Source organism: Pleurodeles waltl, chromosome 7 (assembly GCF_031143425.1).
Source record: "Pleurodeles waltl isolate 20211129_DDA chromosome 7, aPleWal1.hap1.20221129, whole genome shotgun sequence".
In the NCBI taxonomy this organism is placed as follows: Eukaryota; Metazoa; Chordata; class Amphibia; order Caudata; family Salamandridae; genus Pleurodeles; species Pleurodeles waltl.
The window spans coordinates 471,445,980-471,465,146 of NC_090446.1; the positions used below are offsets into that span (position 1 = coordinate 471,445,980).

Sequence of the window (19,167 nt, forward strand, 5' to 3'; positions counted from 1 at the left end):
ATATTAATGTCAAATTCAACAAATGCTTTTGAGTTAACATCTGAGTCCAATAGCTTTACATTTCTCCACTGAAATATACAGAATGTTTGATCAGTTAAAATGGTTATTGGTGACCCTTAATCTGCCATAATATGGAATTCCACACTACCAATATGTACTATACTTTGTGGTCCCTTGAACTTGACTAGTTTTGGATCAACCGTTATAATATTTGCACACATTTCTTCATTCAAACCCTCAACTGAATTCACTTTCACATTACTAGATATTCTACCATTTCTACAAACCACCCCAAAATATCCAATATATTAGCATTTCAAGGACATCCTGAATAGTTTCCTAAATGAGACTTAGAACCCCGCCTATAACGCATTATGCTTCTCTTAGAGTGGACAGCAACCGAGGATTCAACACTTTTCTCAACATTTCTCTGTTCCTGTACAGCACAAACCGAATGGTAGTGTGAACTCTCAGAGGATATTATTCTAGAAGACATTAACAACCTCTCAATCCCTTTGGCTATGTCAATAACTTCATTTAGCCTAGGATTTGTACATGCCAAAAGTCTCTCCTGTATTTTCTTTGAATGGCAGTGAATACAAATTGATCTTGTAAATATGTATCAACCATGTCCCTAAATTCACACAAAGCAGCAACAATACGTAATCTAGTAATGTACTCCTCAATGCTTTCATGTTCATGCTGTTTTCTCATGAAAAACCCATGTCTTTCTACCATTACACTTGGTTCTTTGGTAAACTGCTTTTCTGTTCTTTTTATCGCTTCTTCATTTTCATTCAATGGCACAAACTATCCAGGCGAAGGTTCTACCTATGGTAGATTTACAACCTTTCCTGGCCAGCGTTGTCTAAAAGTCAAAACAATAATACCGTTCAGAATCAGTTTTTTGCCATCAATAGCAATTAAGTCATTCTCAAAAATACATTTGCCAATTTTTCCACTTCATTACATGTTTGCCTGGAGTCTGTAGACATAACTCTGGTTGGTTTACGATACCCGAGTTCGCCTTATTGTGAAGTAAAACTAGAGAAAAATGGAGAGACTAGAAAGCAAAACCTTTTTTAATGTTATTGTAGTAAAAGTCAGAATTTTGTACCTCAAATCCTGTATGTTCACACTTTTTGAAACGTGTGCCCAGATAACAGAAACAGAAATCCGCATCGTGTGACATCAATAACTCCCACGAGCCATAATTCACATTTAGTTTCCATATGAAAATTTCCCTTTGCCAGTCCAGTTAGCGCTCTCTCTTTTCATTGAGACTGCATGTTGCCCTTATACACACGTTAGCGTGATCCATCTCCAAGGGTGTCCTGTGATACACAGGCTGGTGCTGCTGTGCAAGCACATACACGCAAGATCAAAGACTTTGCCTCCCAAGAGCGCTCGCGCACAACAGTCTGTGCGCTTGTGCACACACTCAAAATTCCATTGTGAGGGCAGGAGGCATGAGAGCTGTTGCACACATTCTTCTGTAGTATATTTTGTTATTTTCGTGCCTCAGTTCTGCAAAAACTATGTAGTATCTTGGTGGGCCCTGTTCAAGTAATATGGTTTTCCCACAGCTCGTCGCCAAAATTGTATTGGTCGCTTAAGGCATTTTAATTCAATAAATAAACAGGCTCACAAGATGAGCAGAGTAAATACATCATCCAGCAGGAGCACATGGAGGAAAAGCCTCCCAACATTTCACCACCTTCCGAAAAATACCCACAGCAACATTCCACATCCTATTATGACATATATTGATTCCACATCCAACATCCACTTACCCACCAAGTAGAAACCATGCCACGAATGTTCATAAATACCAATCAATGCAACAATGAGCAGTTTCCAATGCACATGTTGTGCAAACAATCATTAACATGACTACTCAACACTGCACCTATGTTGAGGTGACAATCATTCAAGCGTGTTGCTAGTATAACATAAGAAGAATGACATGGAGAATTTTAGCTCAATGCTGTAGGGTTACTTGTCACACTAGCCTTGAACATAACTAACTACAAAGGATCCTTTGTCATCCAGCATTCTAGAATGATCCTACCACTGTTTGTCAACTATCAACTGGAAGATACTACACTCCCCCTTCCCCTGAATGACAATGTGATAACTCTTGCCATGGGATGTTCTCAACATAACACATCATCTCCCCCAACTTTCAGCTTGTTCCCACAATCCCACACGTAAGTGTAAGCTGCCCAACAATATCCTTAAGAGCTGTCCTGTAGGCCTAAGTGCAGTTATTTCATAGAGCGACCATCCAGGGAAATAAATACATACTATCTACCCCCTCATATGGAGGGTGCATGCAGGACTACGGAAGAGAATATGGGGCTTGAAAAACCTCTGATATTTCTTTAGACTTATGTCCGGTGGTTGGTGGGGGTGGTAGGTTTGAATTGAGGATCATGTTTGAAAGCAGCAGAACAAAGATAGCCTTCAATCATCAAGCTGTAATAGTGGTATAAAATGGCTGGAGATATAGAGCTTGATTTCGACTTACATAAAAAGCAGGTCAGGATATGTTCTGGTCTGCTACATGCAGATTGTGTATTATGCTGATGTCGCTGCAGTCAGAGAGTCCAACCAAGATCTGATATACAACCATGTTAAAACCTGATAAAACGCAAGGACAATGAGAAAGATCAAACTGAAGGCCACACAAACACAGGAAATGAGCTGCCTACGCTTCTTTGAGTGAAGCCCACATCTTGCACACTCTGCTTGCTTGCTTCCTGTGTAGGAGGACCATGTCCAGGTTTTCAAACACTTTTTCACATAGCCCAACACCCCCTTAAAACTCAGCCAGACCATGCGAATCACAAGCTCCAAATATAAAACTCACTGTTGAGGAGCAAAAAGCAAATTCAACCCACAATTGCTCCCTCACAGAACATCAATTAAAATAAATTTTACCCTCCTGGCCCCAGACTGCCCATGACATAAAACCACTCCCTGCACAAACAGGCTGCAATGTGTGCAGGGCCTCCCCTGGTCACCAATGTTGATGGCCACACATGCCAAACACCAGCACCCGGGCTGGTACTGATCGCCTTCAAACACTTCCCACAGAATCGTAATTACAATTTGCACATACATGAACATCGCTCTATTCATTCTGTAGAAAAGCGAAGGATTACATGAGGGTTATGTCAGAACATATTTTCTGACCCACTGAAAGGCACTGTTAGAAACTCACACTGTATTGATCCTCCCTCTCCAGAGATCCCAGTCATATCTAGTCAAGAACATCCGTCCACACCTCTAAGTCACCTATAGGATACTCGTTGAATGAAACCCAAAATTAGAGTTACACACTGTAGTATTTAGTGTAAGTATGAGTAGTGCTACTATATATATATATATATATATATATATATATATATATGTGTTAGAGATAAGTGGGCCTTATGTGGTGTGTAATGTACCTAGCTTTTAATTCTAGGTTCTAGATTCTAGGTGTATATGCTGGGAAGTTAAAGTAATTAGGTCATTCCTGCCTGGTTGTACTGTTACTGCCATCTGAAGTGCAGTGGGGGTTGATAATAAAGAAGATTCCTACAAGATTTTCAATGCATCATCCTTATTTCGATACTGGAAGATACTACATAATTTTGGCAATGAGGAGGAGCTTTTATCAACCCCCTGAACCCACACTGGAGAGTCTTTTGGAGTTGGATGTTCCCGAGTCTACAGGATTTTATTGGAAGAAATACATAAAGGACACTCTTCTGCAAGTTCTCAGGAATGCAGTTGTGATCACCTACCTGGTGAAGTGCCAACAATTAGGTGAATAATTTTACTGCAATGTCTGTGCTGCACCTTATACTATCCGTTACTCTGAGAGGCAGTGCTTTCATTTGAACTTATTGTGCGAGCAGCAGCTACCTCTTTCTTCTGTTATTGCATGCCAGATGCGGAATCCAACGGCTCTGTTAGAGCATCATCTTCCTTTTCTGCATTGTGCGCTCTACGATGAGCGCAGTGACTCCATGAGAGGAATTTCATGACCCAGCGTGCCACCATCTTGTTTATGTATTGTTCCAACGTATGACTTTTGGCCGGGGTTCCACATCTAAAGTGTTCCGGAAACTTATGACAGAGCTATTTGGTGATATGCCAAAAGCAGGGGTGTAGAATTCCTATAGCACGATGCCCAGGACATATTGTTTGGGGTCAAGGACAACACGTTTTCATGTTTATTTTGTTCTTGGGTCAAGTAGGCCCAACGCCCTGCCGCACAAACCCTTTGGCTACCAGTTTATATGAAAGGGAACTGTCTGCAGTTGAGGTAATATTTGTGCCCATATGTTAATACTGTTCTAACTTGTATTTATGATTAGTTAATGCAAAACCATTATTATTAGAGTGACCACTGTAAATAAAAGCTGTAAGGTCACACTGTACTATTGACACTGGTTCCAGGAAAAAAAAAGAAAAAAAAAAAAAAGGAAAAGAAACGTGTACACACGTTTGAAAAGTTTAACAATATGAGGCTACATATAATGCTCTCAGAATGCTCTCTGATAAGATGCAAATGTTTGCAGACCCTTTTTGGCAAGATTGATGACTCTTTGCTTTCAAAATAAAATGTTCAAAAAAATGCAAGTAGGAAAAATATATTTTTCTAAATTGTTGTGAAATTTTAGGTACTATTTCTTGGAAGCAACATTTAATAAAATCTGCGTGATGCATGCTAGTATTTCCCAAAAATATTCATTATGGAAAATCAGTTTAACCATTTTCAACAATAATATGGGAAACATGTAAATAAACAAGCACTGGCAAGGCAAACCGATCCGACATTGGTTGTCACTCTTTTGGTTTTGTCAAGGAATGTCTTGTTTTTACTTGGATTGTAACACGCATTGGCAAAAAGCAAAAAAAGTTGTTGGGTCTCAAAAAGCACACATTGCCACAGTAGTTCCTAGCACTGAACAAAACTACTTTGTGTTCCAATATGCTCCTTGTGTAAGAGCAGAATGCTATCACTCACAGTAAAGCCAGCTGATAGATGGATAGAGAGAGAAATAGAATTATAATAAAAAACTATTAAGAAATTACAAGTTCAATTTCCCACCAACTACTTTGTTCCCGACTCTGGAAAAACATCTACTTCTGCCCTCGTCAGGAGTAAATTTTCAACCTTCCTCACTATGGGAATAGATTAGAAACGAGCTGGTGAAAATCCTTAAAACGTGCAAGTTAGTAGGTTTGCACAGCCTTAAAGGCATTCCAGCCCTAGAACTAGTGCTTACTGCTTCCTCTAGCCCCAGTATGTAGATCTGCGGTAAGATGTAAAAATAAGGAAATTGCTTCAGTAGGGATTGAAAAATCCCTACTACAGTATTAGCCTGGTCATAATCGGAGAGAATATTGTCAGAGCTCTTACATAAAGAGATTGCTACCATAATTTGTTGCCACCAGTGGCGGCCGGCAGCTTTGGGAGGGGGGCGGGCGGGGCACACACACACACACACAGACTCATTCTTTCACACACAGACACGCACGCACGCTCATCCATTAACAACACTGATTCCATTCAAACATGCACGCACGCACCAAACATTCATTTTACAAGATCACACACATTAATTCTTTCACACACACACGCACGCACATCCATTAACAACACTCATAACACTCAAACATGCACCCGCGCACCAAACATTCAATGTAAAACATAACACACACACCTTTAGCCTCCAGGTCCCAGGAGGGTTGGGACTGCTGTCTTCCCTCATTGGCTGACCTTAGGGAGCAGTCCCAGCCTCGTCTGTGACGAAGTGTCACTGATTGACACTCGCCCTGGGCACTTCAGGGCTTAAACCTGAAGCGCCCAGGGAGAGTGTCAATGGGTGACGCTTTCCTCGTCACCCAGGGGAGGGCCACGAGGCACCTTTGCTGGGCCGAGGAGGTCACGCCCATAGGGGTTGTGATCTCCTCAGCCCAGCAAAGTTGGCTGCCTGACCTGAACATGAAGATTGTCTGTCAGGCTGACCTTTGTTCAGCCTGACAGACACTCTTCATGGGGTGGGGGGGCGTGGTCCCTCCGCCCTAAAGGACGGGCCGCCACTGGTCGCCACACTACATGGCACCAAAGGGACAAGTAGTTTTTTTACATGACAAGTAGATTTAAGAAGCAACCCGTCTCACAGACAAGTAGATAATTTATTAAATGCCACACCCCTGCAGAAGTAGTGTTTTTTCAAGATGACAACCTGACTGTGGGTGGTAGTAAGAAAGAACATAATGAAATATTGATAAAGGTGTCAAGTTTACTGCTTAAAAAAGGGTTAGTGGCAGAACTTTCAAAATGTAAACTTGCAGAGAAGAAAGTCACCTACTTTGGGCGCAAGGTCAGCTGTAGCAGAATAAGACCTAAGGAAAAACTGGTTAAGGCTATATCTGATGCACCTTTGCCCAAATCCAAAGATGACCTCAGGTCAATTCTTGGGTTTGGAAGAATTTTTAGAGAAATTTGTAGGACATTTTTCAGAAAAAAAAACTTGCCACGAGATCTTTGTTAAAGAACAATGTGTGTTTCGAATGGTCTGATAATTGGTAACAATCCTTTGATGAGATTAAGATTGCAATTTGCAAAGCACCTAATTTACAAATGTTTGATCCTATGGCAAACACAATTGTTACCACTAATAACAGAGCAAGGGTTTAGGTGGCGTCCTCACCCAATTTGATGGGGGTAGCAATGACTGTTTTTGTGTCATGCTCACCTACTCCTACAGAAGGAAGGAACTCCGTTATAGAATGTGAAACCCTGGCATGTGTACGAGTACTGGAGCATTTTAGGATTTTTTTTTATGAAGCAGGAAATTTACATTACGATGTGACCCTAAACCTTTGGCAAAATTATTGATGACAGATGGATTATTTTTAGTGATTGCTAGGAAACCAGATTATCTGTGTGATTACAGGATTTTAGATATGACATCCAGTATGTTCATGGTGCAAAGAATTTCACAGCAGATTTCTTGAGTAGAATGGCGTTACCACAAATGGAAATAGACAGGGATCCATGGAATGAATTCTCAGTTGCCAGTATGTCTCAAGTAAATGTTTTTAAAGGCAGTTTTGGACGGGATGAGTGGTTGGAAGGCAAAAACAATGATGGAGTTTTGAAAGAGGTGAGAGAGAAAGTTGTGAATGGTTGGAGTGACAAAAGGAGTCTTAATCATGAACTGAGGTGATTTTAGGAAATCTGAGATGAATTGTGTGTAAGTGATTCTTATTTTATGGGGAGAGAAAATTATCCCACTAATGGAGTACGAGGAAAAATGAATAACCTGTGTCTTGAACAGCATTCTGGAATCACACGTACCAAGCAAAGATGGTGGCCAAGAATTGATATGGAATAGACAGATTTGTAACCTCATATACAAAATGTGAAGTGGCTGACAAAACAGAGAAAAACTTTGAATCCTCTACTGAGTTCCTTAGGATGTCTGAAGTTGCCATGGTTGAAGTAGCTTTGGATCTCCTGGGACCTATTAATTGCCAGGACAGTACTTTCGGGGAACACTATGGTTTTAGTGGATATGTTTTCAAGATGTTTTGAAGTGTATCATGGATAAGGTGAATACCAAAACTGTGATCACATTTATGGATGAGGTGTTTAGGAACAATTCCCTGCAACCAGTTTCACTGATAATGGTGTACACTTTAAATCAACAGAAACTAATGAGTATTTAAAAGCTTCTGGTGTAAAGCAAACGTTTACAGCTCTTTATCATCAATCAATCAGGATTTGTGTAGCATGGCTACTTCACCTGTGAGGGTCTCCAGGCGCTATCATACTTGTGGGAATAGTGTTGTTGAAAGGATGAACAGACGTATCATAGGTATTTTGCAGCTCTCCAAAAAGAGCAATTTGTCTTGGGAAGGATGTGAAATAAAAAATGGTGTTTGTGTACGTAATAACTTGCCATGGGTATGTAGGCAAAGCACATTTGCATTGATGAGAGGCAGAATATCACACTCTAAAGCAGTGGTTCCCAACCTGGGGTCCGGGAACCACTGGGGGTCCGCAAAACCTCCTCAGGGGGTCCGCGAATGCTTAGAAAATGTAAAACTTTTATCAGGTTAGGTACCCAGTTTTCAGTAATGACACAGTGGGGGTACCTGGATTGAAATAACATGGGGAAGTGCGTGGGAGGAAGGGGTCCCAGGGTTCCAATATTGATAAAGTGGGGGTCCACAGAAGTAAAAAGGTTTGGAACCACTGCTCTAAAGTTAATCCTGGTTAGATGAGGAGGAGTGAAATGGTGGAATGTGATGTCAATTAGGTGAGGAGGTGCATTATATAATCTCAAAAGAAACATTCATTTGCAATGCAATAGGTCTTGCATCTATCTACTTGAGTTGGAGCCCTGAGTACTTAGGTACCATATACTAGGGACTTATACGGAGAGGGGGTCCAGTGTGCCAATTGGAATTGGTAAATAAAGTCACTAAACTGTAGTGACTAATTTGGAAGCAGAGAGAGCATAAGCACTGAAGTTCTGACCAGCAGGATCCCAGAGAGACAGGCAAAACATACTAACGGGTAGAAATTGGGGGTAACATGCCAAGAAAGATGGTACTTTCCTACAGGTGAGTTTCCAAGTGCCTCAAATATTGTAATATGTTGACTGTAATGCTCAGAACAGCCTTTGAGGACACCACAACAGAAATAGAATTGCAAAGAAACATGGTCATGTAACCATATAGTTAGCCCCTAGAGAGCACAACCACATGAAAACAGAATGGCAGAAAGTAATGTAGTGAAACCATATATTGAGCCCTTAGACAGTGTAGTGCATTATACATTTTCAGAGCTAGCAGGCCAACTGCAATGATATTCTAAACAAGGCCCCTAAATCACGAACTATTCTCAGCTGTAAAGCAATAGTTCCAGCCATGAGAGAGCTTAAAAAGAGACCGAATGGTGGGAGGCGTTATTATTTTGGGGTCCCCACTAACCTAGTGTTGGGTTCCCAGAGATGACCTAGACAGAAACAGTGTGTTCTGCTGAGCATTTTGGTGGTTGTCCCATTGTCCTAGGACTACCACAGGCTAAGTTATGGGCCAAAATGTTTTGAAAAAGAATGCTTGCAAAGCATTATGGGGTGAGTTTCCTAAAGTGCAGTGAATGTCGTAGTATTGGCCCTCCCACCTGTATCTTTATTTAGGCAAAGCTTTTTCAAATAAGAAGAGTTTTTTTTAAAGGCATAGAGCACGAAGGGGAGAGACAAGAGCAAAATGTAAATGACTCTGATTAGGTAACAGTGTGAACAATGTGACGAGTGCTCCAATACAGCAGATCGAGTTCATGCTCAAAGCGCCATGGCCACCATGGAGCGCGAAGGGAAGAGACAAATGAAAAAAGTACTTTGTCCTCCTGCAAGTATATTGGCAATTGTGCAATAATCCATGTAATAGGGTAATTCTGCAAGGCACAACAAAAGTGCTTCAAGATGGGACAAACATAAATTACATCAAGGGATTGTTGAAAGGCAAGCCTAGGAACGAATGAAAGTGATGGGCGTGTTTAAAGCCCAAAGAATAGATTACAACAGGTGGAAAAGCAGTGCTTCAGCACTGCTATGCTCAACTAAAAACAGGTATATTGTGATTCCAGACATGGAACAAAACAAGTGAAATTGTGTGTTGGTCAATGGGTACATGTAAAGAATGCGAGGAAAATAGCCAAAAGATGCGAGTAAATTTAGTGAACCTAAAGTGGTAACGTTTATGAATAATCCAGTTGTTTTGGACAATGGTGATGTCTGGTGTATGAGTTGTCTTGCGCTAGCAGGAGGAGGAACTGGTGGCAGTGCAGAAAAAAAAATACTGCCAATGGTAATTATTGGTGATTGGATCAGGGTTGATCCCTGGAGTGCAGATTGAGGTTGAACTCGACAGTGCAGGAGACTATGTAGACACATGGGAATGTTCTAATTCTAATAATAAATTTGATTATGTACAAGAGGATAATTATCCAGATATAGCACAAACGATCACTAGAGGCTGCAATGATTTCTGTGCTCCAGAGGAAGTAAAAACATTTAGTGGGTGAATTGTGAAGAAGCCAAACAAATTGTATATACTTGTATGTGACTACATTTTCTTCATTTGTATGTACATTTTTTTATTTAGGTATATGTATTCTGATCCATACAGTACTTTGTTTTTATTTGAAAATGGGGGGGGGGGGGGGGTTGTGTAGTATTTAGTGTATGTATGGTGTTATTTGGTATATGGATAAACAGTGTTAGAGGTAAGTGGGCCTTATGTGGAATGTACTTAGCTTTTCATTCTAGGTTCTAGATTCTAGGTTTAGAGGCTGGGGAGTTACAATGTTGGGTTCATTCCTTACTGGCTGTACTGTTGCTGTCATCTGAAGTGCTGTGGGTGTTGATAATAAAGATTACTACAAGATATTCAATGTGGCATCCTTATTTCGATATTGGAGGATATTACACATATCATCTGGGAAAAGGAAATGCTTTTCCTAAATTTGCCTACCACTGCTAAAGATTTAAGGCTGGGAAGAGCAGAATGCAGAAGAAAAAATATGTTAAATTGACAGATTTAAGCATTTTCGAGCTCCAGGAGAACAACTTTATACAGCCTTGTGGCTGTAGGAGCTTTGTTAATAATTCACACCATGTTTCACAACTCTAACGCCTCTAGGCGTTTTGATTTTGGATTGGAGCACTGACAGCTGGGACTTTGTAAGAAGGACAAGGTACCAATTTACATTGGTCCAGGCGTTACGCATTTAACGCAGCACAGTGTTGACCAGCTCCTGCACTTTGCCAACGTCTCACAGTCCACGTACATAGTCTATGGCACGTTGCATAGGACACACAGCACAAAGTAACATCGAGCCTGCACCTTTTTAATAGTGCAGGTGTTATGCCGCTATCAGGGCACAGGGTTACACAGTTCCAAGTGTCTGAAAGTGACTTACAACATGAGATTTATATAGTCAACAGTACATTGCTTGCGGTACACTGGAGAAAGGCAAGTTGCATAGCTTTGGCATTTTGAAGTACACAGCACAAGGATACACACCTGTCTGTGGTCGGGAAATAAACGAATTTACTTTCTCCCGGACATGAGTGCCAAAGTTCAAATGACTACAGTGTTTTTGAGGTCTTGGACTAGTCTGGAGGAAAGTGCTTTTACGGAGTGCTGATCAATGCAACTCCGGGGATCAAGGCTTAAAGAACGTTTCACTTTTTAAACAAACGCTAAACACCCCTGACCACCATTAAAATAAACAACACCAGAGCCGTTAGGATAACAATACCTTCTTGTTACTCTCTACATGCTTTACACTACTGACTTCATTACCTGTCTCCACTGGCTCCTCCAAAACCCTCTCGCTTCAGCCTCCATATCGGCTCCTGCAGCATCCCCTTCTCGCAGCGTCTCCTCCTTCTGGCTCCAGTTCCTCCTGTTACTCCAGCAACCTCTCAACAGTTTCACGGGCGTTTCCAAAGTACAACCACTACTGCTTAAAAAAAGAGGACCAAAACTACTACACCCCACACAACGATGCTGATATGCATAGCTCCTTCATTTTATGGGCCACGCTCCACTTACGCTTCTCTTGGTAGAAAGTGGATCCAGCTTGCCTTTTCACGCTGGGTTTCTGCGAAGGAGAGAAGTGTTCAGATGTGACAGTTGCAGATTCTATATCAGGACCGGAGGCGAGGATTTTATTACAAAACCGGAGGCTCCTATTATGCTTCCTTTTCTTTTTTTAATCTGAATAGCAGCCAAGAAAAAAAAATCACAACAAGAACTACATATCTCATGAACCAATAAAACAAGATGTCACATATGAAGTCATAAAGAAACAACCAATAGAAAGTCCGTAACCCTAATAACTGTCTTAACTGCGAGTAACAAGCCCTCTTTTCTTGCTGCTCGCAGTCAAGATAAGTTATACATTTCCACATACGTTTATTATTACTGTTATTGTACTCTGTGTGGTTTAATTGTCTTGTTTCTACAGTTTTCTGCTCGTTTCTGTGGTGTGCTGTCTGGCAACACGAGCGTCTTGTTCGCTCATCATTTTGAGAGCTGAGCGTTCTTCCAGAACGTTTGTCTCTCTTTTGTCTGTCATGTTCTGAGGTTTGCGCCTCAGTCAAGCGCTTACCTCCAATGGCTGCCTTCACATCGCGCTTCAGCAGCGCGCCTTCTCGGTGTTTTTTGTTCGTTTTCTTTAAGGGGCAGCCTTTGTTTACGTGGCGGTTTGACACAGAGTCCTCCACATGTTTTTCCCGGATTTAGACTTCCCCTTTCGGGCGAAGTCTGTGGGGCGTGTTCCGCCCTGGTTAGCCTTTTTTGGTGTTCTGGGAGTGTCTTTGTTCCTATTACACTCCCCTTGCCCACGTCCACTGCCCAGACTATATTTTTTAACCCCTTCTTCACTAGTTTGGATTTAGTGTAGTATTCTATTTTTTATCCTTCAGCTAATTTTCGATTTTGTCAATTTGTGAGCTTTCCTATCCCCTTTTAATTATTTTAGAACTTTTTATTGTAAACCAATTTCAACTGTCGCCGATTCTGTTATTAATATGCTTTAAACAAGCATAATAGGAGACTCCGGTCTTGTAATAAAATCTGAATTATGCAGTCCTTTCTTCACTTTATTACAATCAGCAAGTTCAAAGTTCAACCATAACAAAAAACTTCCTCACATACTTTGCTTTCTGCCTGTTGTATGCGCAGTAGGCTGCAGCCCGAGCATGTGGTGCAATGACGTCTGTTCACCGCTAGGGGCGCACTTGCGCTTCATACCACGGTCTGTCAGTTCGTCAGCGCTTTGCGCGCTGCGTTTGACAATCGCGTGAGGGCTTATCTGGAATCAGCCCTCGAGGTTTCTGATTACTGTGGCCCTCAACCCTCAACGACACCGCGCTGTGGTAGGTGCAGGTTGAACCTGCTTGTTATTTCTCCCTTAGGGGAACCTTCAGGGTTATCTTTGGCGTATTTCATTACCAGAGCACGGCAAGGGGGCTTCCCTATATACCTTAGGTTGGGCGTTTCATTGTGCTCGCACCCCTGTGTTATTGACACCCCTCTGGGGGTACGTTAGACCTCTTATTTCTGGGTTGGCCCTGGGGTCCTGCTCCACCCTAGATTATACTAGTGTGGTCTTCTCATGTCTATATATATATATATATATATATATATATATATATATATATATATATATATATATATATATATATATATACTGTATATTTTATTGTGGTGTTAGGTCTTCGACTATGCCTTCTATGGATTCCTTTGTGGATCAGGCCTATGCTCCCTCATTGCGGACGGAGGCGGTCTGGCCTCCCCAACACCATCTTCCGGGTGCATGGATAATCTCCTTTCGCAGGCGGTGGCGAAAGCTTTAGCACCCCTGCAAGATAGGGTGGATAGGTTCATGGACCAGGTGTTCAATTCTCCTGGTATGTTTGGAGACCCAGATTCACGGGCTGGTACCTCTAAGGCATCTTCTTCCTCTAGGAAGCATGACGCGGGCACCTGGAAGGTTTCGCCAGATTGAGGGAAACTTTTTGCAAGAGTGCGCGGACGCTTTCACCCGTACCCTGCCGGGAGGGTGTTATACCCAGAGAGCATGTTGCAGATTTACATTACAATGCACTTGTATTCACCGTTTCTTTGTCATATGTGTGACACTTTATTGTGAGGTAAGCGAAGTCCTAATGTCTGTCTAAAACATTAATTGGTGTAAGTAAACACTTGTTCGAAAATAAGACTTGAAAATACTCTAAAAATATATGGCTCTAGTGAAATCCTTTCAGTTAGTCTGGGTGTCTGTCTACTTAGTTCTATAGGTGTAATATGACTATGGGTAGGTGAGCTTGCATCTTGTTTGCATAATAACCAAGCCACATGGGCACCGAGTAATCTTCAAGATGTTAGCAGAGTGTTTTTTTTTGTGGGGAGATTGGTAAAAATGAAGCATTACTATACACGCAACACTTCTCCTTATAATAAATATTTTTGATCCAACATGCTAATTCCACATACCACCACCTTGCGCTGTTTTTTGAGTGAAAATCCCCATAAGGTGCTAAGAGCCTGCACTATTTAGGGCTGCTATCCGGCTGTTGCTTATTTTTTTGAAAACGTATTCTCTATTGACAAAAATTTGTGAAATCCACTATTTTTTGTCTTCTGAAACATACACCTAAAACACATGCCTAAATCATTTGAAAAGTATGCGAGTTGTCTAAATTCTTACAGAATGATGAGAGCAAACAGAAGGACACTCACCATGTTACAAAGGAACCCTGCCAATTTACACAAATTCTTTTTCTCCTACTGACTCTTGGTTGTTCCACAATAGAAAAAGGTCAACAGAAAGGTGGCGGTTGTCGTTCTCTCCACAGAAACTCTTATGATTTGCATGCATAAATAACATCTGTTTATTTAAGCTCAGATAATACAGGAAACAGGTGTGCTCAACTCCATTGCATCAGTAACTCTAATCTTGAATGCTGAACAATGGAACCTATGTCCATGTCATCACAATCCCAGCATTCTATGTCATTGCCCATTCCTAATGAATACAAAATAGATATACAACCACAACACATCCCCCTTTTATAATAAGCAACAATATACACAGGTATGTAGCACATCCCCCTGATATAATATAACACAACAGGAAATACATTCTACCTCTACCTAATGTAAAATGTTTTTGTCTTTCCAAATACATACATTAGCTAACCACTAGCCCAAAATAACTAAAGAAAACAAAAATGAATGAGAAAAGAAAAGAAGAAAAAACTTTTTTTTAAAAATACATGAGCATGCAATAATACAATAAATCCCTCAATATTTCATTACATAATATTTCACCATCCAGGTAAAACCCTTTTTCTTTTCGGACTATCTGATTCATCACTCACACCTGGCTCTTGAATAACAGATCCACTGACATCATAATTGACGCCATTAACCTCAGTGACTACATCACCTTCCATACCACGCTCTTCCACATCTTCCTCCACATGCTCTTCTTGAAGAGCAGACCGTACCCCTCTTTCTTTGAAGCTGTCATCAAACCACACAGAAGTTTTGTACCCATCCTCCCTTAGTCTATTCCCACAGTTATTCACAATGCCCCTGAAAGTAGGTGTTTAAGATTTCATATTTTACCATTTTTTAAATAAACATCATTCCTCAAAATCTCCACAACCTCCTGAGGTTAAAATAAACAAACTCTCTCCTTTCAGCACTTTAATAGGTTTCCTCACTCTTACCCAATCACCCTCTTTCCATGCACTTCCTCCAATTTTTCCCTCACCAAAGGGGGCGACCACTGCTCCACTTCACTGTCCCGTAACCAAGCAGGGGTAAATTTACACCTTGGTCTTCTTCCTCTCATCTTCACAAATGGAGCTAAACCAGTAGTGTCATTATTAGTTACTCTATAGGCCCAGACTGCCTTCTTCACCTCCAGGCCCCAGTCATTCAGTTTGTTAACTCCACTTTGAATGACACGATCACCCACACAGTTAAATCTCTCCACAGTGCCATTTCCACTTGGTTTATAGAGTGACATTGTTCTCTGCTTCACCCCAATCCTTTTATAATAGCTCATTGCTAGCTTGGAAGTGAATTGCACACCATTATCACTCAACACAACAGCTGGAATCCCTTCAGACACAAAAGTTCCTGACAGATATTATACACTTTACCTGCAAAATGTGGAATAAATTTAGCTCAATATTCTGCCATTCCCAAAAATGATCTTATCTCACCTTGTTAACGTGCAAAAAAAACCCAATAATGGCATTAACCAAAGAAAGGTTTGGTTCGGACCCCTTCCTCGCTAATTACATGGCCTAACTAAGTCACACTTCTCTACGCAAACTAACACTTAATCCACTTCACAGTCAATCCCACATCCTCTAGAACTCTCCTCAGTCCCTCATCACACTTTTCTCTATTCATCCCAAATACAAGAATATCATCCCAGAAGTACATCAATCCACTTTCCTTTCTAAACAGTCTGTGTGTCAACCGATCAGCATACTTTTGAATTGATAACATCCAAAAGGCATGATAAACGCAGTGTATTTCCTAAATTCTGGCGTAATGGGCAATTTGATGGTATGCTGCCACAAGGTCTATGGTAGAAAACCACGTTGCTCCTTCGAGAGATGAAACAATTTCTGGGATATTTGGAAGTGAAGATCAATAACTATATTATTGTTCACATGGTATATTCTTATTGCTTTTGCGTACCACTACAACTGGCAAAATCCATTCTGAACTTTCAATCGATTCAAGTATATCCAACTCAATCAGCTTATCCAACTCCTGCACTACCTCCTCCCTTATCATGTTAGAAATCATTCTCATTTTATGCACTTGTGTTGTGGTGTCACTCTTAAGTACCGCATTGTGGTCAAACCCCTTCATTAGTCCTAGGTCTTTACTGAATACTTAGGAAAATGTATCCACCATGGCCTTGCCCACTATACTTCAATCATCTACTACCTAAACCTTTTCAACACTGTCTGGATCCTGGATGATGTGTAGGCTCCCTTGGTCTACCCACCCTAAAACCGATGGTCCATGGTTTGCCACATAGAGTTTACCTTAAAAGAGAAGGTTAACCATCTAAACCCCAGGATGTCAATTTCTTTACCCATATAACTTCCAGGACTTATATCTGATGGCAACAAGTATGAGCCAACTTTCTCACAAAATGTGTTGTTCCAAACTTCTTCATTCACAGTATTGAATGGCTATCGAGAATCTGCATAAATCTTGATCGATACTCCGTCTATTCGCATATCACACACAAGCTTGCTTTTACAACTGCTTTCGTTAATGTTAAGCACAATTTTTCCCTATAAATTCTTGACACTATCCAACTTTAAATTCTCTTCCTCTGTGTCACTTCCCCAGGGCTGTTCCCTTCCAAAATACTCATAACATTGTTCTCCATCTTTCTACACACTCTTGAAAAGTGTCCCATTATTCCACAATTGCTGCATTTTTGTTTTGCATCAGGACACTTCTTACTATATGCGAGATGATCCCTATCTCACATTAATAGCATCTTCTGTCATCTCCTGTCTTTTTCTCCTTAACACTACTCTTTCGTTCCTTCCCTTGCATTTTGTACTTATGATTTTGCACCTTGTATATGCTTTCCAAGTCTTTGTCTGATTGTTTTAGTTTCGTGGTGCACCTTCTTGAAATTTCAGCCTTACAAACAATTGCTAACACTTCTTCCAATGAATCGTCATTAATCCACAATCGTTCTTTAATAGCAGCGTTCTTCGCGTAAATGACAAATTGTTCCCTTATTAAATCATCAGGTAAATTCCCAAATTTACAGTCAATAGCTAAGTTCTTCAATTCTGCCACATAATCACCTACAGTCTCCCCTTTGTTTTTTTTACGTTGAAAGAATTTATATTGTATAATGCCCATACACACTTTAGATGCATAATAAGTATCAAATTTTTTAATGCTGCTTCAAAAACATTTACTTCACCACTTATAACTGCCTTTGGCATGCAAGTATACGTTTTCAGCACCACAGGCCCTAAAGTGTGCAGAAGAATTATTTTCTTTTGTTCCACTTTCATTTTTTCTGCTTCATCCACAGTATTAATATATTTAACAAAATAGTCTCTCCATTCCACCCATTTCATAGTTGGATCTGATCCAGATACCCAAAACGCATGTGGTGCACAGCATCCATTTTAGGACATCCTCATTCCTCACTCCTCATGCCTACTTCTCATCCCTGCTTCTCATCCATCATCCCTACTTCTCATCCATCATACATCATCCCTACTTCTCATCCATCATCCCTGCTTCTCTTCCATCATTCCTACTTCTCATCCCTCATACATCATCCCTACTTCTCAATCATCTCTGCTTCTAATCCATCATACATCATCCCTACTTCTCATCCATCATCCTTGCCTCTCTTCCATCATCCCTACTTTTCATCCATCATACATCATCCCTACTTCTCATCCATCATCCCTGCTTCTCATCCATCATACATCATCCCTACTTTCATCCATCATCCCTGCTTCTCTTCCATCATTCCTACATCTCATCCATCATCCATCATCCCTACTTCATACATCATCCCTACTTCTCATCCATCATCCCTACTTCTCATCCATCATACATCATCCCTGCTTCTCATCCATCATCCCTGATTCTCTTCCATCATCCCTACTTCTCATCCCTCATCCCTGCTTCTCATCCATCATACATCATCCCTTCTTCTCATCCATCATCCCTGCTTCTCTTCCATCATCCCTACTTATCATCCCTCATTTCTGCTTCTCATCCCTACTTCTCTTCCATCATCCCTACTTCTCTTCCATCATTCCTACTTCTCATCCCTGCTTCTCATCCATCTTCCATCATTCCTACTTCTCATGCCTCAGCCATCATCCCTACTCCTCATTCCTCATCCCTCAGTCATACCAACACATTTTCAGTTTTGTGAAACACACCTTCATACTGATTGGCTGGCAACAGCCAATCGAAGTTATGAGAGGCCTTCATTCTATTTCACTTAAAACAGCCTTCTCATTGCATGTGCTGGGTGAAGAAAGAGGAGAGAAATGCAACTGTGCTTGTTTCCAGTGAATTCAAGGCTGTACAACATTTCATTTTATTTAACTAAGGGTTTTTCAGTTTACACAGGCCTCTGCAGAAAGGTCTGCTGGTTTTTGGAAATACAAGGAGCCCATAAGCCTGGGCCATAAATCAACTCTTGGAGAAACTGATGAGAAGTAGGAATGATGGAAGATGGATGAGAAGTAGGGGTGAGAAGCAGGGATGAGAAGTAGGGATGATGGAGGAGAAGTAGGGATGAGAAGCAGGGATGAGGAGTAGGGATGATGGATGAGAAGCAGGGATGATGGATGAGAAGTAGGGATAATGTACGATGGATGAGAAGTAGTGATGATGCATGAGAAGTAGGGATGATGGATGAGAAGCAGGGATGATGGATCAGAAGTAGGAATGATGGAAGAGAAGCAGGGGTGATGGATGACAAGTAGGGATGATATATGATGGATGAGATATAGGGATGATGGATGAGAAGTAGGGATG

The 19,167-nt window shown here is 41.0% G+C and overlaps 1 protein-coding gene across 1 annotated transcript in view; it reads right to left on the bottom strand.

Moving 5' to 3' along the window:
• The window catches only part of LOC138304210 (uncharacterized), an 82,464-nt gene extending 70,944 nt beyond the window's left edge, over positions 1–11,520 (bottom strand). Inside the window, exon 1 of the mRNA XM_069244077.1 lies at positions 11,386–11,520. The gene's annotated coding sequence lies outside the window, so the exon portion shown is untranslated. The remainder of the gene's footprint in view (positions 1–11,385) is intronic.
• Between the last annotated feature and the right edge of the window lie 7,647 nt (positions 11,521–19,167).